Source organism: Poromitra crassiceps, assembly GCF_964638095.1.
Source record: "Poromitra crassiceps genome assembly, contig: HAP1_SCAFFOLD_290, whole genome shotgun sequence".
Lineage (NCBI taxonomy): Eukaryota > Metazoa > Chordata > Actinopteri > Beryciformes > Melamphaidae > Poromitra > Poromitra crassiceps.
In genome coordinates this window covers 201,758-227,966 of record NW_028152110.1, presented here as the reverse complement: position 1 = coordinate 227,966, position 26,209 = coordinate 201,758, and the positions used below count along the sequence as shown (strand labels likewise).

Here is a 26,209-nt window from a genome sequence, read left to right as displayed (position 1 = left end):
CACAGACGTCCTTGGCACTCAATGTGTTAAGAGCTATAAACAAACAAATGAATAAGACATACACCCACCCTCCTTTTGTCCGTTCTTTGCCCCCAGTGACAGCGTTCCCTCGCTGTCCGTCTCCCTCCCACTCTGTGTGCCGTCGTGCCAAGCGCTATGCCTCTCTCTCTCTCTCTCTCTCTCTCTCTCTCTCTCTCTCTCTCTCCTCTCTCTCTCTGGACTAGTGAGAGAGAGAGCACAGAGAGAGACACACAGGCTGGTGACGCGAGGTTACTCTCTCTCACACACACACACAAACAGACACAGTAGCAGCAAGTCTCTCTCTCTCCCTCTCCGAGCAACGAACACACACATACACACACACACACTCGTGCTGTGGACACACAGCACGAGTGCTGTGTTCGACACACAGCACTCGATCTCTTTCTCCGTTTCCCCCCCCCCCTCTGTCTCCACTCAATCTCTTTCTCCGTTTCCCTCCCCCCCTCTGTCTCGCGCTCTCTCTCTCTCGGAAAACCTGCTGCAGACGGGACACGCCCACACAGTCCGCGGGAGAAAATACACTCTAAAAAATAATTGATTCTCATTAGTTTTGCCACGACTGTCAAACCTAAATTTATATACTTTGCAATGTTCATCATCGTTCAAATTTGGCTGGTGGCTTATTAACATATGGTCCTGTGATGTGATGACCTCAAAATGCTAAATAATAAAGAAATATTTCTGGTTTCCAGGGACTTAAAAAAAAAAAAAAAAAAAAAAAAAGATTTTTTTAGTTTTTATTTGCCAGTCCATTCTGATTGCACTATTGTTCGTATTAGCCTCTTCTCAAGTTGCACTAGTAGGCAAAAGTCTTATTTTGTTTATTATGTTGATGTTTGAAGAAAAGTTAAGCTGAATAGTTATGAGAAATAAAAACAGTGTGTTGTTACAGTTAAAATGTTCTGCTTATTTGTATTCAGTGTTCGTGCTGGTTGGCAGCATACCAGCTTAGAGGTGCATTATCGCCACCAACTGCAGTCGCTTTGATACGTTTTTTTGGGGAATATCGAACCGGTTTCAAAATGTTCAAACCGACCCATGCCTAGGCCCTATATTGTGTGAATTTGTGAGTTTTGAAGTTTATAAGGCAGCTCAGCTGTAAGCCAATCCATTCTGATTGCACTGCTTGTGTTTTTATTAGCCTTTTCTCAAGTTGCACTATAGGCAGAAGTCTTATTTCATTTATTATTTTGATGTTTAGAAGAAAAGTTGAGCTGAATAGTTATGAGAAATAAATACAGGGTGTGTTTGTTACACAGGTGTCCTGCTTCTTTTTATTCAGTATCATTGCTGGTTGACAATACCAGCTTAGAGGTGTATTATCGCTATCAGGTGGACTGAAGTTACACTACAGACAGTTATGGGCCACACGGGAGCCCTGCTTAAAAATTTTTTTTTTTTTTTTTTATTACAAAAAAAATCGGTATACCGGTTCGATCCGGTTTAGACGGCAATATCGAACCGGTTTTAAAATTTTCAAACCGACCCAGCCCTAGTAGCATACATGAAAGACGCCACTGTGTGTTTATGTTTTTGATCTCTGGTTTATAATGCTGCCGCTACTCTTGGCAGTGCACGTATGTAGCCTACAGACAAAAAGAAAAGAAAAGATAAAATATTAATGAGAATTGATCAAGGGTTATATAAAAACAGTGTCAATGCCCATTTACTCATTCTAACACAAGAGTGACATGTATTTGAATTGAAATATTAATCAGAGCAACAATGTGATTGAATTTGGAATGACAAGAAACAAATACATGTCTGTGCAATAGGCTAAGTAGGCCTAAATAACTCAGATATAGGGTTTGCAATTGTAACGTTCCATATAATGAAGTATCTCATGCTTGTTCATTTAATGATTGTTTTGCACCTGCTGCTCACGTTATGAACAAATGCTTAGATGACCATAGCCTCAGCAACAACTAACTGCAGTCATGTATGAATGTTAGCTGTCCAGCAAACACTAATATCTATAGGAATCATGCTTGGAAGTAGCCTACTTTTCCCCCTGCTGCATCGTGACATTGAATGAAACTATGTTTAGGCTCGTTTGAGATACTTCTGGCTCGCCTGGAAAGAAGGTGGGAGCAGCCGATTACAGTCAGCCAATCAGAGGCAGAGAGGGGGCGGGTCATGGCTTCGCCTAGCCTTCGCCATCATGGGAAAAAAAATATCGCCCGCAGGAAGTGAAAGAAGAAGTTAGCCAACCCTATTTTTGTTTTTCTTCGGTTGCTAACAGAAAGTTAACAGAAACATTGGAGATGGATGGATGGATGGATGGATGGGGCAAGGGTTCTGAGAGTTGGGGAAAAGTCTGAGCTGGTGTTACTTCAAACCAAACCTGGCAAGGATGCAGTGGATTTGTTTAGCATTCACGTTAGCTGTGGCTAGCGAACGTTAGCTCTGCTGACGTGGCCTACACAGGCAGCAGCAAATGAAACGTCCAGGGATTCTGTCTTTAACTCCAAAAACAACCCTCTAACTGCTAACCGGGAGCTAAGTCCGACTATAAACCATAATATCCGTATCGTTTCACCTTTGATTGATTTTTCTTACACCAGATTAAAGAAAACATGTATGTGATATTGACTGATGCCCTATTCGGTCATGGTTTATAGTGGGACTTAACATGCCTGGCCCATTCACTTCAATAGAACTGGCCCCAATGCTAAATTCAACACTAACATGTCTGTCAACATAAAGGCAAAAAGTGGGACGCCTTTAGACCCAGGGCCAGTCATTGCTACTGGTTAGGGTTAGTCAGTCATTGCTACTGGTTAGGGTTAGGGTTAGTCAATCATTGCTACTGGTTGTTCATGTAAAAGAGTAGCGAGGCAGGGAAACTAATGCTATTTCTTTATCTAACGTAGCACATTTCAAACATAATGGCACTTACTGGGCTTTACAAAAAACATATACAAGCCTATGTGTCATTCATTGTTGGGAGGGTTAGGCTACTTTTCAAATATATATTCCACTACAGAACACTGAATACATGCCCTAAAATGTATTTTGTAATGTATTCCATTAGAATACTCAAGTACCGGTACCTATTAGGAATACTTTGGAATACTTAGATTTAAGGTTTTAAGCTTTAAAACATTACATAATAATAATAATAATCATCATCATCATCATCATAATAATAAAAAATACTAATAATAAAAAAGAAAATGATAATAATAATAATAAAGACATGTATAAAAAAAAAGATACTTTAGTACTTTAGCATAAAGAGATACTCAACAACCCAAATCAGAGGTATCAGCTCAGCCATTGGTCATGTCAGTTTTTCAAAAAGGGGCGGGCAGGTTTGAGACTTTCGAATCCGCCCACTCCACATTTGGATAGGATGAACTTTTGTGGGGTGGGCAAATTTCAGAGCCAATGGCAGACCTCTGTGCAGTTCCTGCTCGCGCATGTGTGGTTTCATTCACAGCCAGCCTCCGTTGTAAACAGACTGCTCCTCCAAAACTGATCACAACAACAGCAGAGCCAGGGCAGGCTAGCCCTAGCCTAGCAACATAGATTGATAGTAAACTACCAGAAACACAGTTATCTTTATGATCTTTTAATAATGTTAGTAGAGGCAAATTTTAAGAAATTCCCTCAAGGCATTCCTGAGAGATCACGTTAACGAGCATGAGTTGTCATGATGGTGGTGGGAGTCTGCTATTTTAGAAAGGGGGGAAGCAGTTACCTTGTAGTGGTTGTTGTCATGACGGTGGTGGGAGTCTTGGTCAGGTCTTGTGGTCTGAGCCCTGAGCCAGTCCTGCAGCAGTGGGAGGAGGTTGTGGGCATTGTCCTGAGTGATGGGCATCCTGCCATCCTGCCAGGACCTGCAAGCACTTCAACAACCCCTGGTGTCTGCGTGTCAGGCCATCTATACACAACACAGATGGGAAAGGTACACTCATTGTAGAAGTACAGTTACACTTACTTGTGTAAAAAAATACTGGTAAAAGTAGAATTACTGATTCAACAGCACTTTGAGATTTATCTTAAATGAAAAGTACATGACAAATAAAATGTATTATTATTATTATGTCTACGCAAACAAAAGTAAAAAAAAAGTACAGGCTCTCAAATGTCTGTCGGCTGTTTCTGTGCAAAGCCAGGGATGTACACAGTCACGCCACCGACTTTGTCCCAGTCAGGTGTAAACGGTGTATAGGGCAGAGCTCATTCCTCTACACAGCAGCTGTGCTGTGGAACAGCCTGCCCACAAACATTAAGACTAGTTTATCTTTTTCCTCTTTTAAATCTTCTGTAAAGAGCTGGATCAGGAGCAGCAGATCCTGTTTTTTAGGTTTTTTTACTGACTGTTTTCATTAGGCCTTTTGTACTGCTTTTATTATTGTGTATCATATTTTTAGTCTCCCTTGTTTCTCCTTCCTCCAGCGTGGTGGACACACACACACACACACACACACACACACACACACACACACACACACACACACACACACACCCCCATAGTCTTTGACACCTGCACTTTAAAACATGCACTTATATTCTTACACACTCACACGCACCCATACATTCATTCACCAGTTCATATTCCACACTGACACCTCAAGGACCGCAAAGGAAATAAGCTTCTAGCTTTATTGTGTTTATCCTTTTGATGATGGTGTTTCTGACTGTATATCTAATGTATACATGTTTTTCATTATCAATAAAGATGTCAAAATCTAAATCAAAGGTTATGGAGTATTTATTTATTTATTTTTTATTTATTAGTTTAGTTGTACAGGGACAGTGCACATCAATCAACATTGCTGCAAATGTGCCAGTTTTAGCTGGATACCTAATTTTCAACTGCAGTCCCCTGGGCAAGGTGTTGATTGCCGGATAAAAACAGTAAAAACAAAGACGAATGTCAGATGTTGCCTAGTCTTCCTTGGCCGGCCCGTGGGTGGGTACGCCAATCACCAAGGTGTGCTCTGATGCAATCATCATCATGGTTGTAAAGGTATTTTTTTAACCCATTGATACCTGATGCATCCCTTTAAGACTGTGAACCACAGGAGGTACGGTGTTGCAGTGGTAAGCACTATCGCCTCACAGCTCGAAGGTCGTGGGTTCGATTCCCACCTGGGCCGATGTGAACACTGAAGGAATGCGTGCCCGTCCGCATGTCGTCGAGTGCCCACCACCCGGGTGGGGTCGGCAAAATGGCCTTTCTGTGTGGAGTTTGCATGTTCTCCCCGTGCCTCCCGGGGGTCTCCTTCATATAGGAACCCCCTTCACAAAAACATGCAACATCCTTGTTGCTTATATGGTTCCTCCTCTGATCGTTAAGGGCGCCTGTTCAGAGGGAACTGGTTGGAATAGCGTGAACCTCCCACGTGCTATGTCCTACCGGTGAAGCTTCCTCGGGCAGGTGAAAAGAAGCGGCTGACTTGACTGCCCATGTCTCGGAGGATGCATGGAATCAGTCTCGGCTCTCCCCAGATCGGCAGAGGATGGAGTAGCAACCAGGATTGAGTAATTCAAATGAGCACTAAAACGGGGGATAAAAATGGGATAAAAAAATCGGGGGGGGGGGGGGGGAAATTAAGAAAATAAGACTGCGAACCACGTCACGCGGTTCGCGGTCTTGAAGGGATACACACACAAATGAGGGATATACATCTCCAGCACACTCACCTGGCAGGACAACACCACAAGCATCATCAAAAAAGCTCACCAGTGGCTGTACTTCTTAAGGAAGCTGAAAAGGGCGGGGCTGAACTCCAACATCCTCAGCTCCTTCTACAGGTGTGTGGTGGAGAGCACACTGACACCATGCATCACCGTGTGGTATAGCAGCTGCACGGTGGCAGAGAAGCAGGCGCTGCAGCGGGTGGTCAACTCCTCTCAGAGGACCATCGGCTGCAGCTTATCACCCCTGTCAGACATCTATAGCAGCAGATGCAGAGACAGAGCCCTCTGCATCATGCAAGACTCCACCCACCCTGCACATTAACTGTTTGTCCCTCTCCCCTCGGCCAGGAGGCTGCGCAGCATCCGGGCAAAAACCACCAGGCTGAGGAACAGCTTTCTCCTGGATGCTGTCAGACTGTTGTTCGACTCTGCCTGTGATTACTGCACTTTAAACAGATTAACTCTAAAATAATGCACTTTTTGAGAGATTTATCATGCTGCTACCCCATTGCTGCTGTCTTTTACTTCCCTTTAGTCTTTTAGTTGTTGTTGTTTTTAGTCTTTTTTAGTATGTTTTTATTGCTGTCCATTATTGCTGTCCATTGTTGTTTTAGCTGGTTGTAGTTTAGATTTTATTTATTTTAATGTAACTTAATAGAGCTGTTTTGGTTTTAGGTATTTATTCTTAATCCCTAATAGTTATATTTTTTATGCTATAGTTTTTAGGTTACTTAGTACTGAGACCTGAGTACTACATTTCGCTCATTATGTTTGGCATGATGAATGACAATAAAGTATCCTTGATCCTTACCACGGCCCCTCCATGTATTTCTCCTCACAAAAAGTGCTCCAGGGCAGCAGCGTTTTTTCTATGCAAAAATGCTAACGTTGTGAACATCCCCATACACAGCAGATAGGATACCCTAACCCTACCACTGCTCTCATACTAGATATTCTTACAGGCTAATGTGAAATTAACTGCTTAACACATTCACTGCCAGCCGTTTTTTTTTTACTGTAGGTAGGTTCTGCCAGAGGGTTTTTTTGAGGATTCTGGCTCATCTTTCAAGACCCGAGGATTCTTTTCTGCTAAGATTTTGTGAACACACAATATCTCAAAAGAACTAATAGAATGTGTGCTTTCTCTGTCTAAAAGAGTTAGTTTGTAGAGTTAGTAGTTATGTAAGCATTAGCAGTTGAATACAGCATGGTTTCAGCGTCAGAAAAATTATTCTGAGATAAACGGCTTTTTGTGAAATTCGATAGAACAGTCACTTTAACCATTCATTTTTGGCATCAGTAAGACGTCAGACATCTAAACAATAGTTTTGAACAGTAATTTCCTCCATAACAGCAGGAAACCCCCCTCTGCTTCCAACTCCTCCCTCCTTGTGTGTTCTTCTTGGCTGCAGCGGCCGTGTCACAAGCTCGTTTCTGTTTTGCTGCTGCTGTGCCTGTCTGCGCGGCCGCTCTTTGAGGAAGTCTGGATGGACTCGCTCGTTTCTTGGAGTTTTGGTTGAGAGCTTTGATGAAGCTTTTGCGATTCTGGTCATATTTATGCTGCGTGTTTCAAAGTGTGTTCCACCCGTAATCTATTATGCAAATTTGCAATCCCGCACCGCCAGCAATCAGCGCGAAAGTGAAAGCGTTTTCGCCATCCATTTTACTGTATGAGAACGGCTTCCTCGCGCTTTTCCCTCCAGTTTTGGCTCGCCTCTTTCTACTGTGGAGAGACATGTCGCCACTCAGTGGGTCGGTAAAATACATTATACACATTCAATACCTCCAATTCTGGTATAGGAGACGTCCCACCGTCAAAAAAAAAAAAATGATTTTTTTTTAACGTAAAAACACGTCATTGGCAGTGAACCGTTGGATTTTGTTTGACGTAAAAACACGTCATTGGCAGTGAACGTGTTAACATAGGAAAACTTTGGTTCCGTTTATGTTTCCACACAGACCCGAGCGAGTACCCGATTACTCATTCATAAGGAGAGTACTCGAGTATTTAAATAGCTTAAAATGCCCATCCCTACTGCTGAAGCTAAGCTTGCTGAGTTAGCTTGTCAAGACAAGGTTTCAGATTATGGCTAATCAGTGGGAAATGGAGGAAAAGGTTTATGGGCCCCATTGACAAATAAAGGCTCCTATCTGAAGGAAGGAATCTGGTTGAGCCTTTATTTTTGTGCTGAACTATGGAGCGCTCACTGTGGCAGATATAGACACAGAACCAGGCTACCATGGGACCACAGTTAAATTACTATCCAGAGCTCTCAGCTCGGGCTTCAAATAAACTGTTTGGCTTTGTGGTGCCATCTGGCTCTGCTATTTCTATGGGCTTTAACTCAAAGCAAATGCTGCCAGGGAAGCTTTGTGGAAGACTGAGGCAAACATACAGAAAACATCCCAATCCTCCTCAGTCACAGGTGCTGCTCAAAGACAAATAAATGCCTTCTATTTCCATTTTTCATTTGTGGATTTTGATGGATTGTTTTCACTTCTGTTTCATTAAATTTAACAGAACTGACAGATCGCCTAGGGCCAAAACCCTAGGCTCGCCCGCTGTGCGGGCTCGCGTGCACGCAGCTCAGCCGCTGCGCAGCCCCGCCCGCAGCTTGGCTGCTGCCTGGCCTCACCTGCTCTATTGACATGTGCAACACACATTTGCTCAACTTCACATCACTGATGACATCGCTGTCACTGATGATGTCACAATCCCTATTACATCACTGTTGATTTCACCATGCCTATGACATCATCAGTGCGTATGACATCATCAGTGATGTCAACTTGATGGTCAACAATGATGTCACTGATGACATCACCGATGATGTCATAGACATTGTGACATCATCAGCGGGACAAAAACACAGTCCACTTGCTCCCTTTTATATAACTAGCCATCTCACGCGCCACAAGTGCTCGATTCCTAGTCGCTATCAGCCTCGCCCACCCTGCAGCTCGTCGAGCTAGCCATGCAGCTGACATACGCAGCTCGGCCACATGGGCTCACATGCTCTTATGACATCCCTGATGATCACATGCTCTTATGACATCACTGATGAATGACATCACTGATGATGTCACAACTTCCATCTTATGACATCACTGATGACATCATCAGTGATTTATGACATCAATGATGACATCATCAATGATGTCACTATGACATCATCAGTGGGACAAAAATGTAAACAGAGAACAGAGCCTACACTGCAAAATTTAGGCCATGTTTAGACGACAACAGTCTGCATAAAACAGCAAACTCGCGTTGCGTTCTCACCTTTTATTTCATGTTTATACACAGCGTTTGTGATAACGATTTGCGTGCAGACTGAAGCCGCAGAAATCTCAGAGCAGCATCAAGTGAGTCAGAATAACATTGAAGCTTCTGGTTAAAACAAAATAATGGTCATTAAATAAACTAATAGCCTTATTGATGCATGTTGCAACGTTTTGTGTGTGTGATCCGAAATATACAGAAGACAACACAGGCAACTAATAGGGCTGGGTCGGTTTGAAAATTTTAAAACCGGTTCGATATTGCTGTCTAAACCGGATCGAACCGGTATACCGATTTTTTTTGTAATTAAAAAAAAAAAAAAAAAAAATTCAAGCAGGGCTCCCGAGTGTGGCCCATAACTGTCTGTAGTGCAACTTCAGTCCACCTGATAGCGATAATACACCTCTAAGCTGGTATTGTCAACCAGCAATGATACTGAATAAAAAGAAGCAGGACACCTGTGTAACAAACACACCCTGTATTTATTTCTCATAACTATTCAGCTCAACTTTTCTTCTAAACATCAAAATAATAAATGAAATAAGACTTCTGCCTATAGTGCAACTTGAGAAAAAGGCTAATAAAAACACAAGCAGTGCAATCAGAATGGATTGGCTTACAGCTGAGCTGCCTTATAAACTTCAAAACTCACAAATTCACACAATATAGGGCCTAGGCATGGGTCGGTTTGAACATTTTGAAACCGGTTCGATATTCCCCCAAAAAACGTATCAAAGCGGCTGCAGTTGGTGGCGATAATGCACCTCTAAGCTGGTATGCTGCCAACCAGCACGAACACTGAATACAAATAAGCAGAACCTTTTAACTGTAACAACACACTGTTTTTATTTCTCATAACTATTCAGCTTAACTTTTCTTCAAACATCAACATAATAAACAAAATAAGACTTTTGCCTACTAGTGCAACTTGAGAAGAGGCTAATACGAACAATAGTGCAATCAGAATGGACTGGCAAAAAAACTAAAAAAAAAAACTAAAATTTTTTTTTTTTTTTTTTTAGGTTTTTTCGGTTTGCACGTGATCAAACCGGTTTGGGCTCGTATACCGAACCGAACCGGTAAAACCGGAAATCGACCCATGCCTAGCAACTAAAAGTCAATTTTAAGACGTAGCCCTGATTTTTATTGACCCAGTTATAATTATGGTTATATAATTTTAATTTGAAGATAAAAATGCTTAGCTTCTTCTATTCTGTCTATTTCTAACGGGCTTGATTTAACTTTGTAGGATTAAACTTTTAATTAATTTAATGATAGAGTGACACAGAAGTCACCAATGGTAATAAACTGCTCCAGATTGGATTACAGAATAAAACCCCAGTGAAGCAACATAAAAAAGACCAGTTTTCATTGGGGCACAATTGAGTTTCAATTATTCAATGCGGGAGACAGTGATTAATAGGCTATGTGCAACGTTAGTAGCGGGCACTTAACTCAGATTACCGTATGTGTTTTTAGCAAATCGTTATCACGTTTGTTGAATGTCAATGCGACTCATTGTGCCTGTGCCATAAGCCTGTATAGTATTGGGCTAGTTCAATGCTCATATTGCCTACCATTGTCTTCCATGTTGAAGGGCGGCTGTGTCATCACTTGAATTGCATTTCTCCACTTTACACAGCAACAGAGGGGCAGCGTTATCAAGAATTCCACTCTGGGACCTGTTTTCATTTTTTTGCGTTTTCATGCCCCAAGAACGCCATCACCGTGTAAAAGGAATGCACTAAAAAAGTTTGCAATTTTATGCAGGGAGCGTTGCCGTGTAAACAGGGCCTTAGATAGATAGATAGATAGATAGATAGATAGATAGATAGATACATACATACATACATACTGTACATACATACATACATACATACATACATACATACATTAGGGATGGGCGCGAGTACTCGGGTACTCGAGCACTCGTTCATAACGTCAGTACTCGAGTAACGTTTCTGCTCTTCGGGTACTCGCCCCACTCCCCACCCCTTTAAAAATGGTCTAGAAGATCTACGCACGCATCATCATGTGGATCTGGAAGCATGAACTGCACGGGCGTCAAGTCAGCCAGAATGTACAAGTACGTCATCCGCTTTGTTGCTTTCAAAATAAAACGCTTATTGTAACGTAACCTTATTTATTTTGAGTAATGCGTTACAGCCACAGCAGTAATGCGCCTATTCCAAGCGTGACACGTGCTGAAGCTCGAGTAACGTTTCTGCTGTTCGGGTACTCGCCCCCGGGCTGGGTATCGTTCAAAATTTTTCGATATCGATACCATTTCGATACTTGGATTTCGATACCGGTTCCTGAACGATACTTTTTTCGATACCAATTTTTAGAAAAATCAATTTTAACAAAAATAAAACTGCATTACACATTGAAATTATTTTACAAATCTTTAGTTTTCCCCCCATCTTAAGTTTTACAGCAGAAAAAAATAAAACCTACTGTATTTAACATAACTTTAAGTTCTCTAAACGTATTGCCGTCCCTACAAAAAATATTGGAAGTACTACAAAGGAAAGAAATGTAAAACAAATAAATCAGTGGAATAGTTTTCAGTGCAAAACAGAGAGTTGCAAATCAGGGTTTAATGCTCACTGATGCAACAGAACTCTATTCTTGTCCAAACTGATGAGATGGCTCCACTTCATGCATGGAAGACTAGTTGAGCATTGACTAGCCTATCAATATAGCCAATGGCACAAAGTGAATCCCATTTATATTCAACAAACTATCATGACATCAGCGTTTGTTAACGAGTTGCTAAAAATACATAATGGGCGATAACGTTTGCACATAACGTTAACGCTAATTAATTAAACATTAACGCTAGTGTTGCAGATCAGTGTTTAATGCTCACTGCTGCAACAGAACGTCATTCTTGTCAAATCTGACGAGACAGCTCCACTTCATGCATTCACTGACTAGCCAATCAATATAAATGAATCGCATTTACATTCAACAAACTATCATGACATCAGCGTTTGTTAACGAGTTGCTAAAAATACACAATGCCCGCTTGCGCATAACGTTACGGCGGCAATTAATTAAACGATCTGCTAGCTACAACTCACAGCCAGATGCATGGTTTGTCAGACTGAGGGATCTGATAACCGCTAACTTGCGGTAAGCTGACCCACCTCTCAATTATTTCTCTTATCTGTGGAAACCAGTCCGTGTTGTTTCTGTTTCTTTTCCTGCTTTTCATCATCTTCGCCATATGGTACTCCAGGATAGGAGTAGCTTCTTCTTCTTCTTCTAGTGTTTTATGGCGGTTGGCAAACAACTTATGGTGCATTACCGCCACCTTCTGAAATGGAGTGTGGATCAGAATGGTTTCCTAAAACACTACACTATCCTGACTATATTCTTTTACTTAGTCCAGTTTCTTCTAGAAATGAAAATATATCCCTATATCCCACATTCCCTGAATTCAACTGCAATATTGCTTTTAAATCCAGCTTGATACTATTGCTCTCCAATCTGTTGTTGAGGATCTGTCTTTCCTGTTGATAGTATGGACAATAGGAGTAGCTTGAGTGGCTAACTTCTTGTATAATATATCCGCACCGCACGCCTGGCACAACAAACACACCGGCTAAAGTGGGCGTAACGTTTCCTGCATGCCTCTACATGACAGCCAATCACCAGCCGTATTAGAGCGCGCGTGCAAGCATGTCGCATGCTTATAGGCTCAATGACGCTGTTTTGTTTTGGTATCGAAAATTGGTATCGATTGACAAGGGAGGCTTCGATACCCCTTAGTATCGATGTTTCCATTTCGGTGCCAAGTAAGTATCGAAACTCGATACCCAGCCCTACTCCCCACCCCTTTAAAAATTGTCTAGAAGATCTACGCACGCATCGTCATGTGGATCTGGCAGCAACCAGCAGCAACTGCACGGCCGGGCGTCAAGTCAGCCAGAATGTACAAGTACATCATCCGCTTTGTTGCTTTCAAAATAAAATGCTTATTGTAACCTTATTTATTTTGAGTAATGCGTTACAGCCACAGTTTCACACCATATAACATCACAACGAGTATTTTGATACAAGGATGCTGCTTCATTCGTTGAAATACCTTTTCTCTTCCAACGTGCATCAATAAGCTATTTACTTTTGTTTAAGTAACATTATTTTGAAAGTTTTAACCGGAAGTTTTCCAGCTCTTCCCGAAAATGGTGGCTGGAGATATTCTCCCGAATGAGAAGCACGCTTCTTCATAGCGCACGCCCGATAAAACTCATTCAAAACGTTGCACTAGTTTACTGACTACACTGTCGTTTCCCATAACGTTAGTCACAAGAAATGTGGAGAAAGAATCACTTTTTGGGAGACAATCGCTTCATGGTGATCACTATTCAGCTGCAGCTAGGGTTGCCAACCGTCCCTTAAAATACGGAATTGTCCCGTATTTGTAAACAAAAAACGTGTTCCGTATTGAACTGATACGGGACGCGCTTTGTCCCGTATTGGAGAAACAATGCAGTGCAAAGAGTGACGGGCTATTTGTATTGAGTGAGAAACTCTGTAGCTGCTGGAGCTGCTCTGCCCCTCAGCCTGTGTGGTGTCATGTTACGTCCAACTACCCTAGAATGCGCTTCTCATTGATTGTTGTGAGTCACGACTAATGAGAAGCGATGTCAGCATTACTAGATTCAACTAAACTCTGACGACAGCACATTGAGTAAGCTATTTACATTGTATCTAATCTATAGTAGTAACATGCCATTTTGTTGTGTTCAGAAGATTTAATCTGAAATCTAAAATGTTTTTTCACTAATGATTTAAACTGCCAGGTTTGTTCTATTCAAAAGAATATGTAACGTTGCTGTTTGCACTGTTAAAAGAAAATGTAATGAGTAGATGCGAAGTTGCATTACCGGTAGGCCATATCAAAATACCGTTTGCACTACTGTTTATTGTTCTTTCTTAAAATACAGCTGTTTTAGCCTATTAAGAATGAGAAACCTCTGTTTTGCAATGCCCAAATAAAATTCTTGAATGATAATCTAGGAATAGGCTATACGTGCAAAAATAAAAAAAACTGATCAAATTCAGGTTTGCTTGTCTTAAAGGAGAATTTCATTTTTTTTTAACCTGGAGCCCTCTCCTCACATTAATTATTATCTGACGACTCACCCAGTGTTCTTCTCCGCAGCGTTTTTTTCCGTCTTAGGCGTTGTTTTGAGATCAATAGTGTGCAAGCCAGTCCTAGAATGGAGCTCCGTGGGGGCCACGTGGCAGCATGCTTTTCATCCATGTAAATAGACAGTTTTATTCCCGTTTTCGACCCATATCGTCATAGTCTGATCCCTAAAGAATTGTTTTGGTGTTATAAAAAAGTGAATCAGGCTCTTCCAGCCAAAGTCTCTCCAGGTCAGTGAGTTCGTGACAGAGCAATGAGCCTCCCAAGCCTGAAGCCACACCTCCTCCGGTACTTCCACACTCAAATCCTTTTCCCAGCGCTGTCTCACATAATCTGTTGAGTTTTTATTCATTGATGTAATGGCGCTATACAGTTTACCGATAATTCTTCTTGTATCTTCCCCGTTATAAGCTTCTATAAAAGTGTGGATCAATCTTGAGAGAATTACAGGTTCGGGCCCTCTAACCTCCTTCAGAAAATAATGACGAGGGAGGTACGGTAGTGCAGTGGTAAGCACTATCGCCTCACAGCTCGAAGGTCGTGGGTTCGATTCCCTCCTGGGACGATGTGAACGCTTAAGGAATGCGTGCCCGTCCGCATGTCCTCGAGTGCCCACCGCCCGGGTGGGGTCGTCAAAAGGGCCTTTCTGTGTGTAGTTACAGAAGAAGAAGCACATCTGGCAGGTTATAGTTGACTTGCGGCCAGTTTGTTATGTTCTTAGTTAGCCTAGCCTAGCAGATATTTATCTGATTTCAAGATTATGGATGATTTATTTGAATTCGATGGCTGCACGTATTTATTTGAGTCGGTCCGGAATAGCGTCATGGATTACAATCTGAGGGGGGGCTCAGATTGTAATCCATGACGCTATTCCGGACCGACCCAAATCAGGAGCTGCTATGGACAGCAGAGCCAGGATGAACACACTGTGCCAAGGTAATACATAATTAATTTTCTTGTTGTCGGGATGATATAATAAGGATATGATCCGCTGTGTCGGAAAATAAGCTATTTATAGTACGTAAATATAAGCATTTCACATGCCCCGTATTTCTCGTTTGTAGCTGGCAATCAAAACTGATTATCGTTTCTGCTGATGCTAATAAAACCGAACTTCTCAGGGTGACTTAAAAATAATATTTAAAGCTGGAAATAAGGTCCAGGTTGTAAAAAAAAATGTAATTCTAAAAAAACGAAATTCTAAACGTAACGGCCCGGTACACACATCTTGCGTCTGCTGTGCGTCTGCGTGGCGTTACCTGTTGATTTTCATTTCGGCGCCCATGTTAACAGGTTACAGCAGCCACACCACCGGCATGAGACGCGCATCTCAGGCGCATGTCTTGCGAGGCGTGAGACGCGCGTCATCTAGAGAATAGAAGCGACGCCTATTTTTTCTGCTTACCGCGCGCGTGTCTCTAGCGTGTCTCTACACAAATAGACATTAAAATTATATTTTACAGGGGCAGCCACAGCCAAACAAGGCTCGTTTTGATTTGAGACAGGAGGAGGAGGTCACAGCTGCAGTTCTCCTGCCCTCTGAAAACCACATACAGTACATAGGCTACAACGTGGCTTCGTTCCTCCCCTCCCCTCCCCACACACACACACACACACACAAATCAATACTGCCTCGATTATGAAGTGAGCCCAAGCGATCTTCAGTTAAAATCATCATTGTATTGTTTAGCCTATAGCAAATTTAATAAAAGGTAAACTCTATAGGAAGAGAGTTGGCAGACAGACAGCAACGCAGCAGCTGCAACGCAGCAGCCACGCTGCCTGTATGGATGCCGCGGGCGTGCCAGCAGCAGCCCCCACGCCACGCACACGCACTAGGTAGGTAGACGCAAGATGTGTGTCCCGGCCGTAACCCTCACTGCATCTGTATTGTTATCCGATTTCAACATCTGTCATTGTCATATGAGGGACTAGATCTCGACTGCTGTAGTTGTAATTGCCTGTGGTCATATTTCATATCCAGGTGATCTGTAAGTCTGATGCACCGACAGGCGATGTGCTCCTGGACGAAGCCCTGAAACACATCAAAGACACCCAACCACCAGAGACTGTGCAGAGCTGGATCGAACTGCTCAGTGGTGAGTCAAGCTCCTTCAGTGGCCTTCTGCAGTAGTATCACATTAAACAATTATTTGGACAGTTTTGCATCAATGCACATCTTACAAAAACTAATTAATGGGCCAATTCACAATTCATATATATATATGTATGTATGTATATATATATATATATATATATATATATATATATATATATATATATATATATATATATATATATATATACCGGTATATACTGTGTGTATATATATATTTACACACACTATATATATGTGTATATATATATATATACACACACACACACACACACACACACACACACACACACACACACACACACACACACACACACTATATACAGTATATATGTATATGTATATATATATACTGTGTGTATGTATGTATGTGTATATATATATATATACAGTATATATACTGTATGTGTATATATATTAGGGCTGTCAAACGATTCATTTTCTTAACACATTCACTGCCAGCCGTTTTTTTTTTTACTGTAGGTAGCTTCTGCCAGAGGGTTTTTTTGAGGATTCTGGCTCATCTTTCAAGACCCGAGGATTCTTTTCTGCTAAGATTTTGTGAACACAAAATATCTCAAAAGAACTACTAATAGAATGTGTGCTTTCTCTGTCTAAAAGAGTTAGTTTGTAGAGTTAGTAGTTATGTAGGCATTAGCACTTGAATACAGCATGGTTTCAGCGTCTGAAAATTTAAGCTGAGATAAATAGCTTTTTGTGAAATTCGATAGAACAGTCACTTTAACCATTCATTTTTGGCATCAGTAAGACGTCAGACATCTAAACAATAGTTTTGAACAGTAATTTCCTCCATAACAGCAGGAAACACCCCTCTCCTTCAAACTCCTCCCTCCGTGTGTGTTCTTCTTGGCTGCAGCGGGCGTGTCACAAGCTCGTTTCTGCTGCTGCTGTAACCTCGCGTCACCAGGCTCACTGCTTTGCTGCTGCTCCTGTCTGCTGGCGGCCGCTGGGCAAGTCTGGATGGGCTCGCTCGTTTCTTGGGGTTTCTGTTGAGAGCTTTGATGAAGCTTTTGCGATTCTGGTCTTATTTATGCTGCGTGTTTCAAAGTGTGTTCCACCCGTAATCTATTATGCAAATTTGCAAAACCCCACCGCCAGCTCCCAAGCGCGAAAACGAAAGCGTTTTCGCCAATCCATTTTCATGAGAATGGCTTCCTCACACTGCTTTTTGCTTGCCTTCCTCTAGTCTGGAGAGCACTGTCGCCACTTAGTGGGTCGGTGGAATGGGTTGTACACGTTCGGTGGCTCCAATATTTTTATAGGAGAATATAGGTCAATTTTTTTTTTTTTTTTTTTTTTGATGACTCAACTCGTCATTGGCAGTCAACCGTTGGATTTTTTTGGACCACTCAACTCGTCATTGGCAGTGAACGTGTTAATCGTGATTAATCGTGATTAATCGCGATTAATCGTGCGATTAACTATAATTAATCGCGATTAATCGCATCTTTGTATCGCATGTTTAAAATGCTATTATTTTGCATTGCAAAGCATTTTTAATTAGATATTACTAATTATTACCAGTGTGTCGTGATTGGGAATCAAATGAATGCAAATAAATGTACTTTGTGATCTTGAATTTTAGATTTATTTTCAATTCAATAGAAATGCAATGTAGTCAGGAGGTCACAAAATGTCTACAAAATGCATCTTGAATAGAAAATAAATGCACAATAATTGTAAACACGCTCCAGAACCGATACTTCCGGCGGTGTCGCTGTGGAGCAGTCGAAACCCAAAATGACACAGCCGAAGAAGGCTGTATCTGAGCTAGAAACTTTGGCACTTCCATGTGAATAATGGCTCAGTATTGGAAACTGTATATTGATAACGTGTATATCGCGTGATGCCATTGGAGCCGACCTCCCAGTGGTTAGAGGACCCGCGCATCCGAGACTCCGAGTCTCGCACTAGCTAGCTGGCCGCTGGCTACTTTTAGGTGATCGCTCGCTTCAAACTCGATGGACTTCGGTGATATTTTAATTCCGTTTTACACAAGGTGCAAACTACGGCTCTTGACTTATCCACTGTGCCATTTGGGAAGTAAAACGAGCCATTTAAAAGCGTATTGCTGTCGTTCTCTTCCATGCCTGCCTGCACAAGCAGGAGACAGGAAACCGAACGGCTTGACTACAAGTACGGTGCGAGGAAGGGACAAAATAGCGGCATGCGATTAACGCGATAAAAAAAAAAACGCGTTATGATCGGCGCGCATTAACGCGTTAACGCTGACAGCCCTAATATATATATATATACTGTATATTTATATATGACATTCACATTGGATGCACATTGCACATGCAACATTGCGTATCTGATTAATATGACATATTTGGGTGATGTACCCCATCAAATTGCTGTAGTGGGCTGTTTTAAAGCTAGATCAAAGTTTCTGGTGTCATCTGAATGGAAGAATTACTAAATTTGAATATGAAAAATATAAATGTTGCTATAATAAACTTTGATTACCAGTTCTTTTCATCAAATTATTAGCTATAATTGGGAGTGATGGTGTTACAGTAGGCTACTGGTGGAAGTGCACGGTCACAATCTGGCCCTCTGGTAGCGAGGATTGTTTTTGTGGCCCTCTCTATCATCAAAGTTGCCCATCCCTGGCATAAAAAGTCATGCATGCATGACATTTTGCAGTAAGTATGCTGGAACATAGGGGGAAGTATCGAGGGAAGTGACAAAATAAGATTTGGGGGCTTGCTGCAATTCTATTTTAAGATTTCGCCCACAAAAATACAAAAAAAATGCTGTCCGTTTCACAAATTCTCCTAAAAAATGATTATTTTCCAGCACTTTATGGTGAATATCACTTCCTCACTTGTATTTAGAAAACTGCCAAAGTTCATAAGCTTCAATTTGAGCCCAAGATGAAGTTCCTACCTCAGAAATTACACTTCCTTTGGCTGAAATTCTGCACTATACCTCAAATCAGAGAAAACTGAATTTTCAGTCACTGGCCGTCCAGGTGATGTGAAAATGATGTTCACTTTTTCATCAAAGCATGAAACTTGGTGAACTTGTACAATTTAGGGCTCTGAACATTTTCAGAAAGGGAGCCATGTGGCCCGCCTACGCAGCAGTCAAGCGCCGGGATTGGCCAGGAGCGAGTCTTTTATTCCCTTTTGACAGCTCGGATCTCCCACATCACAAACACTGCGCCCAGCCCGGCGATTTCATTAACGGCCCCGAACAAAATTATTTTCGCTTGTGAAACAAGCGAAAATAAATTTTTAGGTGATATTATGATGCATGGTGATATTAGGTGACGCTAAGCTAACATCTAAAGCCTACCTTTAGACAGTATCTCCGATGGTTGGATTAGCGCTTTGGAGCAGACAAGTTGTGAAACAAGCGAAGGCATGAAACTAAAGTTTCATGCTTTTATGAAAAAGTGAACATCCTTTTCACATCACCTGGACGGCCAGTGACTGAAAATTCAGTTTTCTCTGATTCTCTATAAATATGTAATTGTATGCATAAAATAAGCATATAATTACATATTTTAGAAACATAGGAACACAATACAGATATCAATACATTTAGAGGAAGCAGGAGAGGCTGAGCTCATCATTAAGTCCATTAGGCTCCACCGTATTCAGTGTGTGAATCCAGAAGGCTTCACGCCTCAACAGTTTTGTGACAAATATTAAGGCCGGGGAGATGAAGCAGCGCTTCTCGGACAGAGGGTATGCCAAGACTGACATCGCGGCAGCCTATGAAAGAGCTGTGCGCACCCCGAGAACCCGCCTCCTCAACAAAACTGTCTGTATTACACCCGTACAGCCACGCCTCTGCTTTGCCACCGAGTTCTCTCCCATCAGCGGAGCCATCAAACAGATCATGATGAAACACTGGCACATTCTTCAGTCGGACCAAATCATGAAGTCCCTCTGTACTGATCCCCCCCGAATCGCCTTCAGGCGAGCCCGATCACTGAGAGACAGGTTAGTACACAGCACCATGACTCCACCCCCCTCTACTCTCACCTGGCTACAACCCCCTCCCTCGGTTTTCTACAGATGTGGCCACTGTACTCATTGCTCAAACTGATCGGACACAAAACATTTCCTTCACCCCCGGACTGGTAAAAAATATCCAGGTTTCGATATTGTCACAAAACTGTTGAGGCGTGAAGCCTTCTGGATTCACACACTGAATACGGTGGAGCCTAATGGACTTAATGATGAGCTCAGCCTCTCCTGCTTCCTCTAAATGTATTGATATCTGTATTGTGTTCCTATGTTTCTAAAATATGTAATTATATGCTTATTTTATGCATTGATCCTCTACCCCCCCCCCCCTCCCCTTTCCCCCTCCCTCCCTCCCACCCCACCCCAACCCCCCTGACCAAGTGCTGTCACAGGATTGGCTTATTAATTGACCACCCCCCATCCCGTCTAACCAATTGCAAACTGCCTTGTGTATTGGGGAGGTATATTTAAACTGCTGTCATTCTGTCATTCCTGTTTGACCCTGATGAAGACGCGTTGCGTCGAAACGTTGGTGCACTTAACCTATTAAAAGAAACCTTCTCACCAGTGACCCGTGTGCTCCAGATTCTTCCTTTGCTGTGACAGTCCCATGAGACTCAGGTCCCACACACAGTCCCATGAGACTCAGGTCAGGCAGATGGAGGTCAATAGAGGCGCTTCCATTTCTCTCTGTATGATATAATAATATTAGCCTGATGCTCCGTCTGCATCTGTTCCAGCCTGTTGTGCAGCTGGATCTCGCTCAATACTGCATCAATTTAAAAAATGTCTGCTCTGGTTTAGGGCTGGGCGATATGACGATAGATATCGTTTTCATGATAGAAAATGTATTTCGTTTCATATGATGCTCTATCATCGTGTATATCGTTGTGTTGCAAATCACACTTTATCGCAATATTGTCCGTCATTTGGACGACGCTGTGCTTTCGTCATTCTGTTTTCACACACGCACCAGACTCTTGTCAACAATGATTATGAGTGACACAAATCAGCCGGTGAGTAGAAAGAGCAGGGAAAAGTTAGCTCCACTCTAGTCTCACGTAGTCAGACCCACCGTCGACTCATCAAGCTTCCACGTCTGGCACTGCCGTCCGCCTAGTCTACCCAGGCATTTGCGCTGTGTTAAGTCCATGTTTCATCCATATTTTTTGGCAAAACATCTCTCGTCCTCCCAAGGAAATCCATTGAGGAGCCGAAAACCAAACGTCTAGCTTGCTAAAGCTAGCTAGTTAGCTTTAGCTTCCTTGGGTGAGAGTTGTGTTGGATAACCGGGAAATCACGAAGTGGAGCATTTTTGTTCCTTTAAACTGGTTTTATGCTCACACGAAATCGCCGGCGCTGACTGCGCTGATGGTGTCGCCGCAGCTCGGCGGAGGGTGCGTACAGCTGCTCGAAAATGTGACTCCGCGGCGTCAATGCGGACGTGACGTGACCAGCACGAGAGCTGTGATTGGACATACTTGTTGTGAGGAATGAGGAAATGCAATTTCCTCATTTAACAGTGCTTGTCCCTCATCTAGCAAAGCCTTCTGCAGGCTCACCGGAATTAGTTTTGAAATGGAGGGACAATAAAATGTCCCTCCACCGACATGATTGCAAGTTCTTGGTAAACAACACGATAGCATCATATGTAATGGACATGAGTGAACCACAAGCCACCTAGTGTTTTAGAGGTGTACCACAGCCAACGTGCTGAGTTACGTTCGACTGCAAGGCTCCAAGTCGAGGCTGCGCAGAACCCTGTCAGCACCTTTATAAACAAGCTGAGAGAACTGGACTAAACTATAAATAACTTATTCTGCTGAGGAAGGCTTACGCCGAAACGTCCATTGTCACTGCTGCTGCTTGAAGGTATTAAAAAAAACCCAAAAGGATTTATTTTGAGTGCTGGCTTTTTGTCCTTCTGTTTATTGTTTGCGCCTTGCACCGTAATTTTTTGAAACTTTTGAGAGTGCTCACCAGTCGTGACTTTCAGTCACTGACTCTTTGGACAGCTCTAATGTAATCTTTGAAAATTGAGCTGGTGGTGTGGTTCAGTTTGTGTTTCATTCTACTGCCCTGCAACTCATTATACATTTGTTTGGGTTGTAAAGAATAGCCAATATTAGCCATGCATATCTGTATTCTGAATGCATGTATCATTTGTGGGATTTGACTGACAAAATTTTAACTGGTTTAACTGCTACATAAATAAATGGCCATGTGGTAATTTTTTATAAACTATCAATTGAATTTACAAAAAATATGCTATATCGTGATATATATCGTTATCGGGATATGAAATGACCTATATCGGGATATGAGATTTTGGTCATATCGCCCACCCCTACTCTGATTAGTTAGTTAAACATAACACATAATAATAATAATTATATGGTCCAGGTTGAAAAATACTGAAATTCTCCTTTAAAAGTTTGATGGGGGAAAACTGCTATCCCAGCACTAGTGTTAACAGTCTTGCTGTGTTTGTGGTCCATCTCTAGGAGAGACATGGAACCCGCTGAAGCTCCACTACCAGCTGAGGAACGTGCGTGAGCGTCTGGCCAAGAACCTGGTGGAGAAAGGAGTCCTGACCACAGAGAAGCAGAACTTCCTGCTGTTTGACATGACCACCCACCCTCTGACCAACAGCTCCATCAAGCAGAGGCTTGTCAAGAAGGTCCAAGAGGCCGTACTGGAGCGCTGGGTGAATGACCCTGCCCGCATGGACCAGCGTCTGCTCGCTCTACTCTTCCTCGCTCACTCCTCTGATGTCCTGGAGAACGCCTTCTGCCCCCTGCTGGACGAGCAGTATGAGCTGGCCATGAAGAGAGTGCGCACGCTGCTGGAGCTTGAGCCAGAGGCAGAGAGCCTCAAGCCCAACACCAACCAGCTGCTGTGGGCTGTGGTGGCTGCCTTCACCAAGTGAGACAGACCAAAACAGCTCTTCCTGGTGGTGTTCAAGTCTCAGTGCACGTTGAGGTAGGACTAGAGAGCCAAAGTCGACACCCCCTTCCGGGTTAGGCATATGAACCAAGAGATTCATCCACCATTTTATGTCCCAAAGACGTTTTGTAAAATGCTTATGGAAATAGTTTTACTTTTTTGTTTGTTTTGGTCCGAGTGAAATGTTCTATGGCAGGGATACTCAACTTGCTTTGCCCGGTGGGCGCTTTTGCAAAGTGACAGGAGGGCAGGGGCCGGTTAATAAACAATAGGAAGAAAAAGCCAGCACTCAAAAAGTCCTTTTAAATATTTAATTTACCTCAGTAAGGAGCAGTACAACACATACATGTTTCCTCAGTGTGGTCGGTTAATAAACAAACATTATTAATAATTTTTCTTTTTTTCTGTAGCGGATTCTAGGTTTCTTGGGTGCCAGCTGGAGTTTTGTCTGACAATCAAAGCAATAATCAGAGTGATAATGCAAACACCGTTCAATATAAATCCAATGTGAAAACCATTCACACAAAAGAAAAATATAATTTACAGGCAAGGCCAAATAATCAAACAAACTACCGGTAGATGTTTTTCACCAAAAATAGTGTTTTGTTTTTAAATAAATAATACCGATAAACAAAAGTTAGAAATTCAATTTGTTCACTTCATTTCAGTTCTCAAATCTGTTCAGAGTAAACCCTTGCCCCAAACAAATCAATAAAGGATCTCTCCAAAAAGAAAATTAACCAAACATCTCCGACTTTGTGCACACAGGACAGTTATACTTAAGTTAAATGCCGGGCGGCAAGCAGGCGGCAATATTTGACAATTTAGCTGGAGCTCAGTCAAACTTTATTTAACATTAATTTTCATTGTGAATTAGAAAATGGTTGGGGGGCCACTCTACACCCTATCGCGGGCCACAAGTTGAGTATCACTGTTCTATGGTCTCTCTCTCCTGATTCTGAACATAGCTGAATTGCTTGGTTTGATGGAGTAAAACTATTTTTATGAGCATTTTACAAAATATCTATGGGAAAATAAATGGCGGATGAAATCTCTTGGTTCGTATGCCTAACCCGGAAGTGGACGTGACTTTGGCTATGAGACTACTGGCCTCAACACAGTGACCTGACTGACTGACTGACTGAGTGGAGCCCTGCCTTAGGATTGGCAGTGGGCAGCTCAACATACAGTTTGTCCCTCTCTGTTGACTCTCTCTTTTCTTTGTAGATATCTCTTCTTGTTTCTCCCTCTCGCTCCTCTTTGTACCAGATCGTCGATGCCTTTCTGGCTAAAAGAAAAACAGGAACTCTTGGAGCTTTGATCACAATGTTTTTGATGATGGAGAAGGGAGAGGCCAAGATGTTGATTTTTGATGTTGATTTTTGTTCTTTCTTTCCTATTGGTCACATTTCCCCCCCAATGATTCTTCAAAGTATGTACAGTATGCTAAAGTGTACCAGCTAACTAGCTAACTCACCTCAAAATATAACATGGTGTACATGTACAACACCATGTACAGACCATAGATATCTAGGAATGACATTAATGCATTTTCCTGACAGTTCTTCAAACAATTTCTTCTTCCAAACGCGATTGAAGATTTCCTTTATTTTTTCTCTTCTGTTTATGAAAGCTGCTCTTAAGACAGTTTATGGGCTTTTTTAATCTGCTCTCCAGGCATTTTCTGTGACTGTGACGTTTCTTGGAGACGGTGTTTCGTCTTGGAGACAACGTAAAAACTGACATGGCATGTCAATCTGAAAAGATGAATATATAAAATAACAAGATAAAATGTGTGAAAGTCTAGATTTCCCTGGTTGTATTAGGGATTCTAATCTAGAAATAGTGATGTCTGAGGGGAACAGTTGAAAGCTAACATAATTTTAACCTGGATCCAGAGGTTAAAATTCCCTCTCAATCTGTAATCCATGGATCACAAAGTGCTTTACATACAGGAAATAAGTGGTGCTTTACATACAGGAAATAAGTGGTGCTTTACATACAGGAAATAAAAACAATAGGGGGCGCTAAACAATTCAGTTGAAGCAGTGGGATATGGATGTATGTTTCTAAATGCATGGTTCTCTGACTGACAAGCAGGGGTATGTGTTGCATTACCTGTTTAACCATGCTGGTCATTATAATTCTGTTGGATTGTTGGTTGAATATTGATTTTTGATAGCCTTTTAGGCCAATGGCCATGCTAAGCTACAGTATGCCTGAATCCAGCACTATCAATGATGTTCATCTCCCACTGTCTAAAATAAGGGTTTACATAACTGAAATAAGGTTTACACAGCCTGAACTGTTTCATTGTTAAATTTAGATTAGTAAAGAACTGTTACTGATATGTAGTGTATGCCAATTCATGTTTTAGTGGGTATTATGAATGCAATGATTTGATTGTAACAAGTTGTGGCAACAATGTGGATGCTTTGAATATTTGAACTGTACCTTTATTTTTGGTTTAATTAATATTAATTTAAGATTAGCCAATTATGGAATTATGGTCTGAACTTTACAAAGACTAAAACATGTTCTTGTCCACCATGTCTTTTACAGTTTGATGGACTTAATAAGTCCAAGGATCATCCAACTTTCTCAACACTTAAATAAACAATTAAGCAGGTAAACCCTAAATGTAAGTTGTGTCAGTCTACTAGTTTTGTGACATCTGGATCAGAATGTTAGGAACTTCAGGTATCTAAAAGAACGTAGGTATCTATGCTATACATTACATACATATGGTATAGGTATTTATTTATGTAAATCAATGAGCTGGCTGTTTCATCACTTCCAGATGAGAGCGGGACATTTGGGGGGGGGGGGAACATAATTCTAAGATGACTGAAATATTAATGTCCAAGAGCCATCAGATGGTATTTGAGATACAGCGTACTCACAAACACAACACACATTGGAATATTGTGCCAACTGAGCGCTGATTGCATGAGCAGGACTATACAGTAATAGCATTTCACTTGGGTTTGTGTCTATAAATGTGC

The 26,209-nt window shown here is 41.9% G+C and overlaps 1 pseudogene across 1 annotated transcript in view; it reads left to right on the top strand.

The window, feature by feature from the left end:
* Positions 1-25,868, top strand: part of LOC310770992 (Golgi phosphoprotein 3 pseudogene) — a 47,660-nt pseudogene extending 21,792 nt beyond the window's left edge. The window contains exons 2-3 of the transcript in view: positions 16,123-16,237; positions 22,763-25,868. The product of the transcript in view is annotated as a Golgi phosphoprotein 3 pseudogene (transcript). The remainder of the gene's footprint in view (positions 1-16,122; positions 16,238-22,762) is intronic.
* Positions 25,869-26,209: the final 341 nt, after the last annotated feature.